General features: G+C 37.4%; 1 protein-coding gene across 4 annotated transcripts in view; it reads right to left on the bottom strand.

Annotated features, from left to right (window-relative positions):
* Window positions 1-17,672, bottom strand: part of AKAP6 (A-kinase anchoring protein 6) — a 393,441-nt gene that overhangs the window by 64,454 nt on the left and 311,315 nt on the right. The window lies entirely within an intron of this gene.

The following is a 17,672-nucleotide window of genomic DNA, read 5'->3' as shown; positions in this document are numbered from 1 at the left end:
AAAACATGTGTTCTGCTAGAGCTGAGTTAGTATTATATATGATAGTTACTACAATGATTAATTATGTTTTAGTGGACTGCAGAGTAAATGAGAAAATACAACACACACTCTTACGTAAAAGCACATTTGTTGAAATGGGACTTCTTATATTGCCAAAAAACGCACCTTTTATTCAGCGAAGGGAACACAGCACATTTTCCCAAACAAGTGTTTAGAAAACCTACATAAATTATGCATAGCTATTAGCAAACTGCATCCTCAACATTAAGCTTTCTCTGCTTTAAAGTCAGCCAAGAAAGCTACTACAGTATCTCTTACCCAAAATGTTAATATCTGGCCTAAGTATAAAAAAATTAAACTAGAATAAAGAATGTTTAAAACATGGGTGCTTTTGCCAGATCTAAGAACATGTACTGTAGCAAAACAAAACAAAAAACAATTGGAGGCAGCTTAAAGAAAATAAGAAACGTGTGAAATCACTGTTTCAGCTAATAGGTCCTCAGCATTTCCATGCATATGTTTGCATATTGTTAGTTTCATATTTTAATCTTCCATTTACACAACACATGCACATCCTTTGTATTATGTAAACTTCACAAAATATTAGTCATTTGTGGATCACAGAGCAAAATCTTTTAAATGAGGTGATTTAAAGCATTTCACATTATTAATGAACACTGATCAGGTGTCTGCGTATCCAAAATTGCATGAATATTCATAGTAAATACCAAGGAATTGTTTAAAATTTATAAAGAACTTGTCTTCTGATAGATGGAAAACAGACTGTGCTTTCTAAAAATGCATGATAACAGGAGGCAATCGGGTTTTGCATCGAGGAATTGCATCAACCCGCAGATAACCCAGGTTCACTGGACTAAAATGTTCAACAAGTATGCTTCTTGGCCCTATATTATTGTGTTTTCAGCAAGAATGGTGACTAGAGGAGATTACAATCTGCTTTATGTAATCTGATTTCTATTTAACGATGATATAGCTGAAAAGGATTTGCATAATTATTTCCATAAGTACACGTAATACCAAGGGGAATCCATAGTCGTTTATAGCTAGGCACTGAAATCCAGTTTAGCTAGGAAATCCAGTACATATTACTCCTTTTCTTTTTCCAGGTGAATTAATAGACTAAGGGAGTCCTCTAGCTGTGTGACACTGGTGTGGGCTTTGGTTAGTTAACACTTTTCACATGTGATTGACTGATTTGGTTGTTGTTGTCTGAACTAGATTTTGGTGATGCTTCTGGGCAGTATAAAATCAATGACAAAAAGATACAGGTTGCATATGTTTCATAACAATAATGTTCATGTTAACATAAAAACTAAGACATTTCACTTAATTTTGGACTAGATAAAATAATTCTGCAATGTAGCATAGCATGAATCGTTTCTGTGACAGATGTTATAAAAGGCTATTAAAAAATAAACTAGACTTTATGTATGCTTTCTGTCTGTCACCATGTAACCTACTGTATATAAAGCATGACAAAAGATGATGATTGATAGAGAATGCATTATACAGTAACAGTAAAAGATGAAAGAATTCAGTTAATTGTTAGATGTATTGGTATGGGAGTGAAAGTCAGTATTGTTTCACTTATGAAAATTAAAGTGAAGTGTTTATTTTAATTTAAGGAAAGAGCTTAATGTACAGCAGGTACAGTTTAGGGACTGATAGCACTAGATGCTAATGCTTTTTTTTTAATCCATTAAACACCTACACACTAAGCAGTTGCATGGCAAAATTAGCTACCAGCTCTATCAGTGCTGCACAACCCTAGTCTAGGAGGACTACTTTATCCTGTGGTGAGAAGATAATTTAATCTTCATATTCATTCTAGCTGTGGCATTAAGTGAGCAAAGGCTGCTCCATTGTGACAGTCTTTGAATGCTATGATATAGATTACTGTTCAATAGCCAAAAATGAGATTAAGAAAGTTAAAGTCACAGGATTTCTCACAGTGGCTGCAATAAATAAATGACTAATATTTAATTTTCCACAGCACCTGCCCCACCAAACTTAAAAAAAAATACACATTGAAATACTGTCAAGTACTTACAGCATGATTAGCTGTGTGTATGTGTGCATGCATGGCTGGTTTTGTGTTAATGAATCCACCCAGTAGAAATAAGAAGCATTGGTATCTATGTTTAAGAATTTCGATTCTTTTTCCTCCCCTCCATGTGAACATTTTTTGCCCAAAAAAAGGAGTTTTAAAAAAATCACTGAAGAGTTTATCCATTAAGATGCTTGGCAAATTCATATTAAAGGTGGCTACTTTTTTAAAACCAAAAGTACCTGAATTCCAAAACAAAGGAAGTAAGTGATTTCTGTCAGAAAGAAATATTCTATGAAATCTAGGAAGACTTGATTGAGGACCCCTCCCCCTTTTTGACACTCATGCTAAGGGATACTTTACATATATATATATATATATAGATATAAATATAAAAATAATTGTGTTTGTGTGTGGAAAATCACACCCGAAAATTCTGCCCAAATGGAGACTGGAACAATGCCTTGTAACAGTGTTAATTGTCACCATGGAAACCAGAAGAATAAGCCATTTTGAAACTGGTATAGAAGGCACACATTGAGCAACTCAAGCATTTTTCAGCCTCCCTCAGTGTTAAGGAACAAGATGCCTAGTCACCGAGAGGTCAGAGAAAGAAATCATCATGAAAGGTTAGTAGATGTGCACTGTCTGGTAAATAATAAAAAAAAATCTGTACACCGTTAACAACGCTGTAAGACTGCACACTGCATCTTTCAGAAAGAGAAACATCACAAAAAGATGATCAGGGCTGGGGTACAGATTCCACCCCTAAAGCAAAACTTTAGGGCAATATTATGCGAACCTTGCCCCTAAAGCTCCCTGGGAATTCTGTTGTTGTAATAAAACTTCAGAAGAGGAAAGAAAAAAGGCTGCATGATGGAATTCAAAATAATGCTCTAAAAGCACACAGAGAGATTAAGACATCCATTGTAAGACTTTTGTATGGTGCTTCTGTTGGTTATAGTGAAAAGAGACTAGACATACTGAACACACAGTGGAGCTATGGCTACAAAGTACAGAAGAATTAAGCCAGTGAAATTTCTCAGTTATTGGAATAAGGTTACACAATTTGTAGATCTACATTCCATCATTCATATTCTCCAAAATGAAACTTTAACTTTCTTTTAATGACACGACATAGTATATGACTGAGATCAAGATTAAGTGATCTGCAATTTTATTTGTACCTGAATTATATTTTACAAGTTTATAAAACTGCAGTGATGCAGTTGCTACAGAGACACACACATACATATACATAAATGGTGCATCTATGTACATACATGCATGCAAAAAAGTTGTATTCAGTCCATGTCAGTACATGTAAAAACGCTTTGTGGACACATTCACTAAAATATACATGAAATATACTTGCATATATGTATAGTCATGCAGATATACAGATATGTGTCTGTCTGTCATCTCTCTGCACACACTCACATTGTGCTTTCTGGATAATGTTTGCACTCTTCATGCTAGGCTTCATGGTGGCCCCTTAGGAAGCACCATGCCTAATGCCATTCAGTGATGAACAAAGACTCTCTTTATTCTAAAGTCCAGGGTCCAAAGCTCAGCTGTATACAAGCAAAGTGACGGAATCTGCTAGAGGCCAGCCTACCCTTCACAACAGCTCTTAATGCTTCCACCTTTTGTCATAATATCAATGTGGGACATTTTGCAAACTGTCCAGAAGCTTGGTTATATTTCATATGCAACCATTACAACTAGAACCTCTGGACAATATTCAAGACCTTGGTTGAGTGTTCTGTCTAGACAAACAGCAGTCGTTATTTCTTGCAAACTGCATGTGTCTTACTATTAGCAATTTATAGCAAATAATTGCACAGGGAAATTATAAAGACTCCTACAATTGTCCTTGTAAATTAATAATAGGTTTTCTTGATTGGGATAAATTTGCTGCTGAGCCTTTCGAAAAATTAAAAAGTGCAATGTCATTTAAAATTGCCAGAACTCTCACAGCAAATTACATCTGAGGTTAAGAATCAGTTTTTTCTCTTCTAGCTTATTTCATTTCCATGATCTGGAAATCATATTACGTTGGCCATGTATTGTTAATTGGACATAGATTGCATTATCTTTAATATAAATCAAACTACAAATATTAAAATGAATTGCAAATTCTCTAATAGAAGATCATAAAACAATCTTTTTTAAAAGTCTCTCCCATTAATAATTTAATTCCAATTATATCACTCAGAAAACTCAAGGAGGAGACTGGTAACTTATTTCCATTCACTCTTCTTCTTTTAATATATATATTAATGCACATAGTATTATTTATAAATAGACACACACAAAACAAATCTTAATACTTCAGTACTGCACAATCCCCCTCCTCCCAAAACAGAAACAAAATCAACACAAACACCCTGAATTTTTTGTTTTAAAAAATAGGAAATCTGGATTTTACTTCTGTTTTTCACATTCATCTTTCCAGCAGCAAGCAAAATAAATCAATTGAATAAAAGGCTTAGTAACTTTGTAAACTAAATTTTGTCCACAATAAAAAAATATGCAATTGGTACCCATTGTTCTGCTTTTCTGAAGGCAGGTGATCCCAACCATTGAAATTTTACTATAAATGTAATATATTTTTGAAGACTTTGCATGCCCTTTAACGAGTTTATATTAAATATTTAATACTGTTTAGGGCATATCTACTACTACCAAAAACAGTTATATTCCCAGCAGTCCCACTGTTTCAGGCAGAGGGCTTGATTGATCCTCCTAGCCTGAATTGAGTAGAATGAAAAGAAGCAGTTGGAAAATAGCTGCAATCATTTAATGCAGATGACCTCTGACAGGCTCACAGCTCTTCTATCTGAACAGAAATTTGCATGGGGTCTCTGTGCAGAGGAACAATGTAACCTAAATGGTAGACAATCTTTATTCTAATGAAGTGGGTGTCAAGGTCAATGTAAAACTGCAATGATAAATGGTGCACCACTAGGCAAGAGAAGTTGCATAGGCACTGTAGTGTTTTCACATTAATTGAAGGCTGAAATGCACTGAGTGAAAGTACAAGATTCTTTTCACCATAATGTGTTAATGCACAAATGTTTAAATGTTTTCTTCAAGCCTCTAGCCTGTTGACACAAATCTTACTGGAAAAAAAAAAGTTGGCCAATAACCAGAAAAATAGAAGGTTTTATTAGGTTGTCCTATTTCTAGAATCCCTAACAACTTCAACAATCTACTCAGAGTGCCAAAAGAATAACAAGTCTCCAGACACCTAATGTAATTCCCATGATCCTTTTCCTATTTAGGAGATCTGTCTCTAATTAGTTCCAAACAAGCAACCCTTTAGACAACTCTTCATTAGATACCATTCCCAGTGAACTAACTATAAGAAAAAGAGTCAAGCTCCAATATTATTATTTCCTAGGTTTTAAGTTTTCTTTTTAGTATACAGTTAACATCGCCAGGTGTACTTTGTTCTGAATAAGAATTAGACCAGTAAAACTGGGTTTTGTAATGCAAAGAGTTGTGTGTCTAGAGTGGGGACTGAACTACAATCCGTTATTGTGGCTTTGTCAAAATTGCAATACAGCTATAATTATGGCACTTCATCAGTCGATCAAGTAATTTGTAGAAGGCAGTACATTTTGTTTTATAAAAATGAGGAGGACAGTAAGCTGCTTTTAAAATCCTGAGCTGCTTAAGCCTGTTAAGGGTATATTGTTTGCTAATACTCTCATTAGCAACCAAGCATTTTAACTTCATCAATTAAACAGGAAATGGTGTTGCACCAATAGTTTCACAATATGCTAAACTACAGATTTTAGAAAATATATTTCCAACTGCAAGTCACAAAATGAATTTCAAAACTGTTTTTGTGTACATACATATACACACCGTGCGTGTGTGTTGAAAGTCTCAGTTATGTTTCTCAAGGTAATCAGTTTTATGAGAACTTGCATGTATGTGCAAGCACTCATACAGGCATGCACACACACACACACTTAAAAATTCTCAGGTCTCATAAAGATTAAGTTTAGAGCCTTTACTCACTTCTTCACACTAGTGAGCACTTACTCATATAAGTAGTCCCTCCCATTGAAGTCAGTAGGCTACTCCTGTGAGTAACTAACTGCTCAGCAGCATGATTAATGGATTCATGATCTAGCCCATAGATTGTGAATATTTCTCAATCTTGAGAATACTAAGATCTCCTGTACAAATAGATTTTAATAATACAATTACAGTTACTAGACAAGGAGCTATAGCCTGTCACTAATTAAAGTATCTGTAGCACTTTCAGTAACTGGAAGACTGGTAATGGAATTTACTGTACAATGCCATTGCTATTTTACAGCTTCGATGTGAAAGAGAATTTTCCATACAGAAATTAGTTTTCCTGATATTGCAATTCAGAGAATAAACTCCAATGGAAAAAAAAAAGGATAGTGAAAGAAAAAATGTTACTGATGAAACTGTTTAAAAAACTGTACAGCTTCATCTGTGTGTGATTTGTCAGGTCTGAAGCTTTGACGTGCCCAAGGGGCAGACCCCAGCGGGGAGTAGGCTGCAGAGCTAAATAGCTGTGAAAGAAGTCTTAATGTAGGATGGAATTCAAACTAACCTTGACATGACCTCAGGAAAAATATGCAAAAAGTAAAATGAATGCACTCTGCAAGATACATCCTAATTTTGTGGCCAAGCTGGTTAGTTTCACAAACATAACTAGGATTTTAAAAGAAAAATAAAATATAAGAAAAAGGGGAAACTTAGGAATTCAGAGTAAAAACTTAAGCAGGCATGGTGTATTATTGTGGAGGCATGTGAACCATTTGGAAACAATCCAAATAAAAACCAACACTGAACAATATTGTTGTCAGCCTGTCTATTCAGGAAAATTGTTTTTTTAGGTTGAATATAAATGACACAAAGCCAAGATTACATCATTGCATTACAAAGTCTGTTGTGGCTTTTAGCTGAACAAGCCCCATGGATCTATTGGTTGATAGCAGCAATTCAGTAAGGAGGTTTTAATTCCACCCCTCCTCCCCCCCCCCGCAGCTTCATTACTATAAATACAGAGAATTTTTGTTTTAAAAAATGGATGGCTTTTTTTTTTAAACTGCATACCTGATTTTGGTCTGGGCTGATACAAACAATAACATTTTAGTAGATACATTAAGTCTTGATTTAGCTTTATTATACATTTTGCCTACCTTACTCAGTGTTCAGCTAAGCAGGAAGACATCTACCCTAGTACAGCAGACAAGAACTGGCTAATTCACTAGATATATGGAAATTTTAATTGAGTGTCAACTTGTGTTGAAATTCAATCCCATTACCTTCTAGAATGCAATTTTGTAGCAATACCAGTTATTTACTACACTATTAATCAGATTTTAAACATAATTAAATTCCTAAGACCATATAGCCAAAATACCATAGTCTGAATTTCTACAGCCAGGGTAATCAGGGTATGAGATTCCATTAGATGCATACATGTACGGCCCATCTACAAAGCCAAATAAACCACATCAGAGGATTGTGTTAGAACACAGTTCCATAATATGGTAATAACACTTTTCCACCCATCTGTACAAGAAAGATCAAACAGTGTTATAATACTATTGCATTTCCAGTCATAACACTGTCATCGAAGCTGGTAAATTTGACTGTTTAGACAGGCCCTTTGGGTGGATCTACAGGGAGGAATTTGTGAAAATCTCCCTCTCTTGCTAGCACCTTTGCACCAGTACTAGCACCACTGTAGACTGGCCACCGGAATTTTTCCTACTGTGTTTTTCCACCATACCTCAGTCTTCCACCATTGTGTAGATGAGATCTAGGGAATCCATCTGAACAGTCATGTTTATTGTGTCATGGGTCTGTGTTATGACTGGAAATGCATCAACTGTATTATAACACTGTTAACAGATAGGACTAAAGATTGTTATAACCCTGTTATGGAACCGTGTGCAGCAGTTTCTAAACCAGTTCTCAATTTTAAATTATTTAGTGGCACGAAGAAGTTTTTCTGTAAGAGAAATAAGAAAATCAGTGAGCTCCTCAGGACTTTGGATTAACAGGTATATATCTTCACTGGAATAATTTCAGAGTCAGGGCATGCCAAACACATTGCATGGTTAATGTTTAGCCCATCAGTGACAGGAAACCTACTTCACTGTGAAGAAATGTTTAGGCCCGGGAGCACAATGTTCAAGATGCAACTGTTACATACTGGATGCTCAAAACCACTAGTCAAAGAAAGACTTAAAATAGTGTCTCTCTAACCAAATCTAGCAGAGCCCTATACCTACAAATAAAAAGATGCCAATATAACATCAGGGGCTTTGACAGAAACTCACAAAGAAAGAAAATTATGAACTGAGGATCTCACTTCATCCTCCGTTCACCTGGCTTTGCCTATGTTTTGCAGTAGACATGATACACAGATCAGACCTTCTCTAAAAGCACCAAAGGTTTAATTCCAAATTCATATACTTGTCATATTGTGTCACAACCATTTTTCTATTTTGATACAAATGTTCTTGTGTAGTTAATTCCCTTTGTATTTTTCATAGGCAGAATTTCCTGAAGTCTTTACTCGGTCATTACTCAGGAGGTCACTAAGTGTTTTCAGTGAGTGAGGACTGATTAAAAACAAGAGGGATGGATTACCCTCTCCTGTGGTAAAACACATAGGAGAACATCTCTGTGTACTTTCCCTCCCAGAGTTGGTCCCAAACTGTTCCCTCAAATGGGGAAGAAGGATTTCCCTACTGCAGAATGAACTGAGGCTCCAAATCTGTAGGATCCCCAGATATATGTATGGGTCTTGAAGTAGCCACAGGAGACCAGGGAAATCCATGAAAGTGTTCTGCGTTCATGGTGGCTTCTAGGGCCCGATTTAGGGGCAGGCGACTCAGGCGACCACCTCGGGGCTGGGTTTGAGGGACACCGAGCTCAGGATGCTGTGAAGTACTCAAAAGTTTAACAAATGGAGGGGGGGACACCATTTGGTCTAGGGCCGGCCCCATTGGTTCCCTCCTCCCGCCACTTAATGACAGCAAAGCTCCAAAAGCATCTTCAATGAATATATATGGCTCATCAGCATAATACAGCATAATTTCTCTAATTGTAATGTCATTATGATGTACCATTTCAATGCTGATTTAATACCACATCAATTCATACTTACGATGTTCTGTAATTAATATGTAATATATTCCCTGGTATACAGTACACATTGAAAATGTTTTGAAATGTTTTGAAATGTAATAATGTCGATACCTAGTAGTCAATTTTCTAATACAAATCAGAGATGATGTTAACAAAAATTCTTAAACACCCCAGTGTCATCATTTGCATCAGTAAAGTGCATATTGTGAGTTAATGTACTAATAGATATGTAAAAGGTAATTTAAAAATTGTCAAAAGGTCCACATTTGGCTTTTTCACCTTTTTATGTAAATCATAGTTGAATTGTTTTCAATCATTTTTGATATGAAAAGAAAAAAATTCTCCTGGATTGAGACTTTATTTTTATAGTCAAATTACAAACATCTTAAAAAAGGTCACATTTATATTGGAAATACTGATGCAGCCTAAAATATGGTTGCGTGTATGGGACAGAAGGAACTATTTAAAAATATTTTTAGCATCAGGAGAATCTAAATTTGTTTAAATCTGGACTTTTTCTTTTCTTTTCTTTTTTTTTTAACAATTGCAAGTAATGATAACAACATGCAGAAATGTTAAGGCTAAGTGTACAGTGTCAAAATAGATTGAATCTCTCTAAAAACTGGAAATTTGGGCTATTTAAACGTAATCCAGATGTTTGGCTTTCATTCACATTTCAAGGAGGAGAAAAATTATATGAAACAAAATTCATACATGCACATTTCATTAGTGCCATTTCTATCACTGAATTAAAAGTTCTTCCATGTGCTTTCTCAAATCAGATAATGGTTTAAATTAAAGGAGTTGCCAATAAATTGTTCTCCTCACAAATGTCATTGAATTGTTTTCATATGGGAAAAAACACGTTAACTCTTGTGTTAAAAATTCTGATAATCATTTTCTTCTTAATGCTATCAAGTGTAATAGATGGTGGAACATCTCATTCTAAACAAACTAAGTGAACCAGGATAAGAAGGCACTCAGGACCCATGACTCTCCTACTGCAGTAGCAGGTATATATTTTCAGACAGACATATCCTGATGAAATTATGAACACTTTGGTATAGATGCATTCCCTCCCCATTGATAATTAACAGGGTCACATAAATCCAGATTTTTGAAGAGTTGTTGTAGCTATGTTGGTCCCAGGATATGAGAGAGCCAAGGTGGATGAGGCGGTATCTTTTACAGGACCTGAAGAACAGCTTTGTGGAACTTGAAATTTTGTCTCTTTCAGAAAGAGATGTTGGTCTAGTAAAAGATATTACCTTATTCACCTTGTCCCACTCAATTTTTTTAAAAACTATTTTGGTGTTGCTGCTCTCAGCACTGCAATGTCTAACTCAGGGTTTCTCACACTTCATTGCACCGCGACCCCCTTCTGACAACAAACGTTACTACAAGACCCTGGGAAGGGGGGCCAAAGCCCAAGCCATGCCATGGGGGGGGGAGGGGGGAGCCAAAGCCAGAGCCCCCCTCCCACCCTGGGGCGCACCAAAGCTTGAGGGCTTCAGCCCTGGGTGGTGGGGCTCAGACTTTGGCTTCAGTCCCAGCAAGTCTAACGCCAGCCCTAGTGACCCTGTTAAAACAAGGTCACCACCCATTTTGGGATCCCAACCCACAGTTTGAGAACTGCTGGTCTAAATGCTTTAGGAGCCTAAATTTCATTTTCAAACCTAATTTAGGACCTTAGGAGCCAAATTCCCATTGAAAGCCAAAGGGATTTAGGCATATAAGTGCCTAAATCACTTTGGAAATGAGATGTAGGCTCCTAGAGCAGTTAGGCATTGCAATACCGAATGCAGCAACACTTAAAACCTTTAAAAATCTGGGACATAAGCAGTTTTTTACTCAAGGGGAACTCATGCTGTAGGAAATGTGACTTCCATGACGTGTTCTGTTTTTAGAAGACTAACCAGTAGTATCTTATATGCAATACCGAACATTAGTTAAGGAGTGGTAGTAGTGTGGCCACTGTATCTATAAAATATGCTATCCACAATAAATTGCACAATTCTTGTAACCTTCAGTGTCTTAGAAATTGAGATTCAGAATCCACTTCTTACTAGGGTCTCTCATGGACTAGATGACCTCTCGAGGTCCCTTCCAGTCCTATGATTCTATGATTGATTCTATAATAAAGTGGTAACAGCTCCTTAAGGTAGGCAAGTTAGGCAAAGCTTAAGACACAAACAAAATTAGGTAGAAATGCCCTTCATGTAGAATGGGCAAAACAAAGGAGAAGAAAAAGAGAAAAAGTTCTGATTTTGGTACCTACCCTCAAGTTAAAAATGTATGCCTTATTTCAGTTTGAATTTGTCTAGCTTCAGTTTCCAGCTGTTTTATGTTGTTGTACTTTTGCCTATGGCTTAAACTGTTGTGTCTGGAAACCCTACAGAACATGGTGTTATTGCAGGAATCTGACATGAAACCAAACATTTGGTGGTCTCAGATGAGTTTTGTTTTGAGTGTCTGGGCTTGTCAACTAATGTGAACCACAATGGTCACACGAAAGCCTATGATCCTCAAATGTCCACATTTTGCACAACTCTGCAGCTTGATTCTCTAATGCACCTAAATAGAGCTTGGGGCAGTGGTGAGCAGAGCTGATGGGGTACCAGTCACAGTTTCCTGATTCTCAGCCACCACCTGTAGCATAAACTGAAGATGCACGAGGGCAGCTTTAACTTACACCTGTGGAGAATTAGGCATAGCAGAGCTTTGTTCCACCACCCCATTTCCTTGTCTTTGCCTGCCATGTCCCTCCACCCTACTTCTGGCATTTTCCCTACCTTCCATTATGCTGGGAGGAGGTAGTGGAGCTTGGTGGCAGTGGTAAAGATTCCCCCTATACAAAGGCAATTCCCCAGTGCAGATCTCTGGCCACTTAAGGTTCACTCTGTGAACTTTCAATGTTTGTCACAAAGTGAGGTTGGCAGACAAGTGACTCTGGGCCCCTAATGTTTCCAGTCCCTCTGCCACATGTCAGCTGTGTCCATGTTAGCCACACAGTGTTGTATCTACACCTTCCTATTTGCAGGTGATGAATGATAATTCCATACTCTGACTGGTTTGCATTTTAATTTTTGAAATCTACATAAAGAAATGGAAAAAAGGTATATATTAAAATTTGGAGGAGCTATTTTTATCTTTAAGAAGGTCAGAAATGCATGAAGGTGCCAAAATTCTTTTGAAAACAATCTTTTGATAGGAAAAGTCAAGACAGAAAGGCTTGCAGTCAAATATTCTGAAGCGAGTTCAGGGAAGTTTGAATCTCCTTCAACCATACAGATCTCTAGGGAAGAAGGCTCAGAAGGGAATATGGAATTACAGTGATTACTTGTAATTGAATTTGCTAGGAAAGACTTAGAATATAAATATGAACTTGTCCTTTACTGGAATCCCCTGAAGACCATTTTGGTCCTGCTTTTATGGACAGGTAAAGCCTATAGCCATACATGTCATCAGTGCTAGTGTGACAGCTCAAATACGAACCTGTAAGATATAAGTACTGTACAACAAGCTGTAGATTGGAAGCAAGTTGTCTGATGTCAACAATCAATCAACTTTCAATGGATATTTCTACCCAGTGATGTTTTTCTTTTACTCTATGCTGGGTACTCAGTTATTCTATATGGAGAAGGGAAAAGAACGCTTTAAGGGACAATGGAGGTGGGGGGAGGAAAGGAGAAAGTGGACCCCATCGTTCCTTTAATTGATTACTCACAACTTTCAAAATGGACATTTTGTTAAAAACATCAGGAAAAATAAGCAACTCCTATTATTAAGATGATACATCCTTCCTGAATAGTTATTGCACTGTGCTGATGTCTGAGTAAAGTTGCTTTTTTTAACCACCATTAAGTTTCCTTTCTAGGTCAACCATTTTACACTTATTAATTATACTAAAGGAAAACAACAGAGTTCTTTGTATTTTTGAATTTATTAGAATGTTTTGGTCAAAGCTCCAATCTATATTTTAAATATTTTAGATTCTTCCACTAACTGTTATAGTACATTGCTCTATAACTTAAGTTTAAATAAATTTAAGCAATGAATACATATTTCAGAATGGCTCAGAGTGCCTTTATACATTGACAGTCTACACTAGCACTACATTAACCCTATTAAATATAATTCTTCCAGTTCATTGGTGATTGACATTAGATACTGACATTTGACGAATTGCCATTATATTGATTTTATTCTTTGCCTCTTTAATAATGTGTTGAAGAAATAGCAGTGGTAGAAGTTAACTGTCCTTTGGTAAATCCATTAAGCACTTAAGAAAAAGGTTTGAATATTTAAGCCATGCAAAAAACTTAAGGACATTACATATGTTTTTAATTTTGCAACCATTCACAGTAAACGCTGAAAAGTCCCATTACTGTGAATACATTTACATTTGATCAGTAGAACATAAAATGCAGAGTTAACAAATTCCACACTGTCATATCCGCAATACAATGCCATATAACAAAAGAAGTTTTAATAAATACTGTTATGTGCACTTCTCAAGACCTGAGCCAGAACGTACAATGCACAATACAGTGTGGTGGGCCACCTGGTGGCCAAATGAATAAATTATACATTTAAAAGAGAGAAAAGCAGTCATTTGTGGAAAACAGATTAAGTAAAGGAACAAAAACCCAAAGATAATAAAGTAGAACCCTGTCATTCGCCTACCTCAGCGTGTCAAGTATTGGCCACTGCTTGAGGCACAATACCAAGCTTAGCAGACCAATATTTTGGGATGTGGTAAAACAAATATAGCCCAGATTCTTGGCTGTACTGAGGCCACCTTGTCTCAGTCCACCAACACAAAGCTACTGTAAATCCACTAGAGGATTCCTCAGGCTTAGGGGAATCTTCTAGTGTTGTAAGGCCACCAGAGCAGCTCTTACACTACTGGCCAGAGGGAATGTGGACAGAGTAAAGAAGGGATGGCTGGGACCATCCTTTACAATAATGATCCATGATGCTGGGAAAGACCCTGGGGTAACTGGCAGCTGGCTGACAACAGAACAACCTGGAGACTTCTGTGTATTACCCTGAGGACCAGGCCAGTCGCTGGCTGAATCCAAGATAGGGGTGGCACAAAGAGCCTTCAAACCACCTCAGCTCATCATTTGTGTTTCTAGGAGCTTTTCCCTTGGGAAAACATTGTGTTCTATATCCTGAAGACATTCTTACACTGAGGAGCTATTGCAGTATTCTTTCATGACTTCTGTAATATTTGTTTATTTTATTGTCTGCTCTTGGTTTATTTTAATTCTTTCCATCCTATTCTCTTTTCTATTTTTTTTAAAATGAATTTACAATTTAAAAAAATTCTGTCTCCCCCCACCCACCAGTTTTCTCCCTAGCTTTGAGCTCATTCCATATCCCTCCATTCAGTTCCTTTCCTATCAAAACTTTTAATTCCCCATCTATATCACGTATGGCCTCAGCTGCTAGTACGGGGTGAGTCGTCTTCTGGAAAAACCCACAGTTTGCTGCTTCCCAGCTCAATGCAATCACATGCTGGAATCCCTGCGAGCAGGACCCAATTTAAATAAAGATAATTAAACAAAATGTTTTGGGTAGTTTTGGATAGGATGTGGTGAACTTTGGAGAGAGTTTTTTATTGCATATTTTGTCCCAAGTACAGAATCAACACAGCAAGAAAGAAAGATGGTCTATTGGGAGAGGGAGGAGAACTTTTGAATAATATAGAGCATCATTCCGCACAGGTTTGACATTGAACCCTATTATGTTTTCTGCCCTAGGAAACTGCCTTCTTTTAAAGATGGCTCTAGATATTGGACTGAGTTCTGCCCTCGCAGACTCATGCTGCCATTCTTGAAAAAGTTGATGAGTCCCCACATATTAATAGCACTACTGAGCCCTAAATACATACTGAATTAGGAATATGTAGGAAGTTAGTGTTGGGCACATCTTAAATACCTAAGAGAGAATACAATTATTTAAAAACAACTAAATTGTTTTTTTAGTCTATTTTGTGTTTGTTTTTAAGACATATGTCTAATCTGACAGCACTGATACCAATAATTGATTTTGTAGTTCCTGGCACCATTAAGAGTTATCTAAGGTATTAAAAAGTTTCAGAAAAGAAGCAGCAAAATTTGAATTTGTGATGGAAAATATTTTTGTTTGACACACACATTAATCAAAGTACTGCCCTTACTGTTACAGAGAAGCAGAGGAGTGAGCTGGCCATTTCATGCAGGAACGCTTATGGAGGCCAGAGAGGTGGGAGATGTACTGAGACATATTTTGCATCTCTTTTAAAAGGAGTAAGTACCCAGGTGCAGAGTATTTGATGGTGACTGACCACACCTACTAATGACGAGATTGCATGGGGGCCATGGTAACCCAGTGGTTAGGAAATCCTGGCCTGGGTGCCCAGCACTCTTGAGTAATAAGTAGAAAACCCTGTTCTGCTGCTGCTGCATGTGTAAACTATGAAGAAGATGTTCTGTGTCCTCTTACCCACTGGTGCGCCCATGCTTTGCACAGCAGGATTTGGCCCAGAAAACAAAAATCTCTCAGAATAAACCAAATGCAAAACCCCCTACTTCAGTGGAAATGTACTATTGTTAAAGATCGGACCACCAGTGGAATGGCTCTCCACTGTCCCCCTCTTGAAGACTCCAAAAGTTGAATAACTAAATCATGCCCTGCTTTGTGAAAATCTCCCTAAAATCCTTGAATGTGCATATTTTAAATCTAATGATAAACACAAAGCCCTGGCCTAGTATAAGTGGGAGTAACTCCATTGACTTCATGGAAAAAGAGTCTGAAAAATTAGGAAACTACAGGAACTTCTTTTGAGTTCATAACATATTAGACACTGGAGGCCTTCACAGAATGGACTGAGGATTTGTCAGAAAAAACTTTTGCATGGCTGTGCAATAATAATTATAGTATATAAATATTTAGAGTATAATGTAGCTCCAGTACATGCTTAGGGGCATACAGGCAATTTAAATAATAGTACCTGCTGCTGTGTTCATCTGTGACTGGCAATGTTATGAGGATCTCTTCAGTATCTGAGAAACCTCCAAACACGGAAACTTGTAGGGATGAGAAAACTTCAAAAAGTTTGGAGGTTTGCTTTGGTCAAAATCAGCACCCAAAGGTTTAGGTACCTTATCAAGCCGAACCTCTTTTGTCTGTAAAACTGGTCCAGAAATCTCCTTAGAATAAGCTTGATACTGAGATTTTTGGTTCTTCTTGGACCAGAAATATTGTAAACACAACTTTTTTGATGGTACTTCAGCATTTCAGCTTCCAACTATGACCGAAATAATGACATCCGGAGACATGACAAAAGGGAGGGAAAGAAGTTAGTCACAACACTTCCAAACCATCAAAAAAGTTCTGGTTTGGTTCAAATTTTGGTCAAAATTGTCTGGTTCTATAGAAATCCATTTGGCTCTTCATAATAACCTAGGATGCTAGTGCAGGAAGATCTATTTTAATACTTGTGTCTGTATCTCCTCACCAGAATACACACCCCTGTTTTGGGATGCATCATGTTTCATGCTGGATAACAACATGAGAGGACAGCATATTTCTAAAACTAAATGGGCTCTTTGTTCAGAGAACTCTTTACAGAGGTGCTGCAACTGCAGCTGGTATTCCAGTTATGTGCACACAGACTGGATTCCTGCAGCATCCTCCAAACTCCTTCAGTCTATGCGCTTCCCTCCAAGTTCCATGCAGGTTGTTACATTTTTCCTTTTAATAATCTTTGTTGTTGTGTCTCTTGTGCTAGCATTTGCTGACTTGCTGTGGCACTTGCTCCTTGAGACCTGGAGTATGAATAGTTTTAATGCATGTAGCATCCCAACCTGTTCAGTTCTTTGTTGGATTGCCTGGGCCTCCCAGCAGAGATGCAAAGACAGCGTAGTATGTTCATAGACTATTCCCTGTTCCACAGAACCCTCTGAGTTGTACTCCGGAAGGGAAGCCCTGCTCAGTGTATCCGCTGTCAGAGTTACTACCCTGGCAGTAACTTAACCTCACTTCATAGTGCTTCAATCTCCATAATATGTGTTGCAGTCGCTTGGGTGAACTCGGCACTGGCTTCTTCATGATGTTTTCTAATAGCTTGTGATCAGCCTGCACATCCACCTTGTGTCCAAAGGTGAAAGGATGGAATCATTCTAATCCAAAGGGCACAGCCAGTAGCTCAATTTCTATCTGAGCGTATCCCCTTCCTGCATTTGTGAGGACTATAAACAAATGCTATGGGTTTCTGGCTTTGCATCAGGCCTGCTCCTAGGCTCCTTCTGAGGCACCCATTCTGTGGCTCTCGCTGCTCCAGATGGTTGTAATACTTTAGGACCAGTGCCTTGCTTATTATTATCTTTACTCTTTCAAATACCTACCCTGGGCTGTCTTACAATTCCAACACTGCCTCATTGTGTGTCACCTATCT

Source organism: Natator depressus, chromosome 6, assembly GCF_965152275.1.
Source record: "Natator depressus isolate rNatDep1 chromosome 6, rNatDep2.hap1, whole genome shotgun sequence".
NCBI classification, from domain to species: Eukaryota; Metazoa; Chordata; order Testudines; family Cheloniidae; genus Natator; species Natator depressus.
The sequence above is the reverse complement of the archived record's forward strand: the minus strand, read 5'-3'. Positions and strand labels throughout refer to the sequence as shown.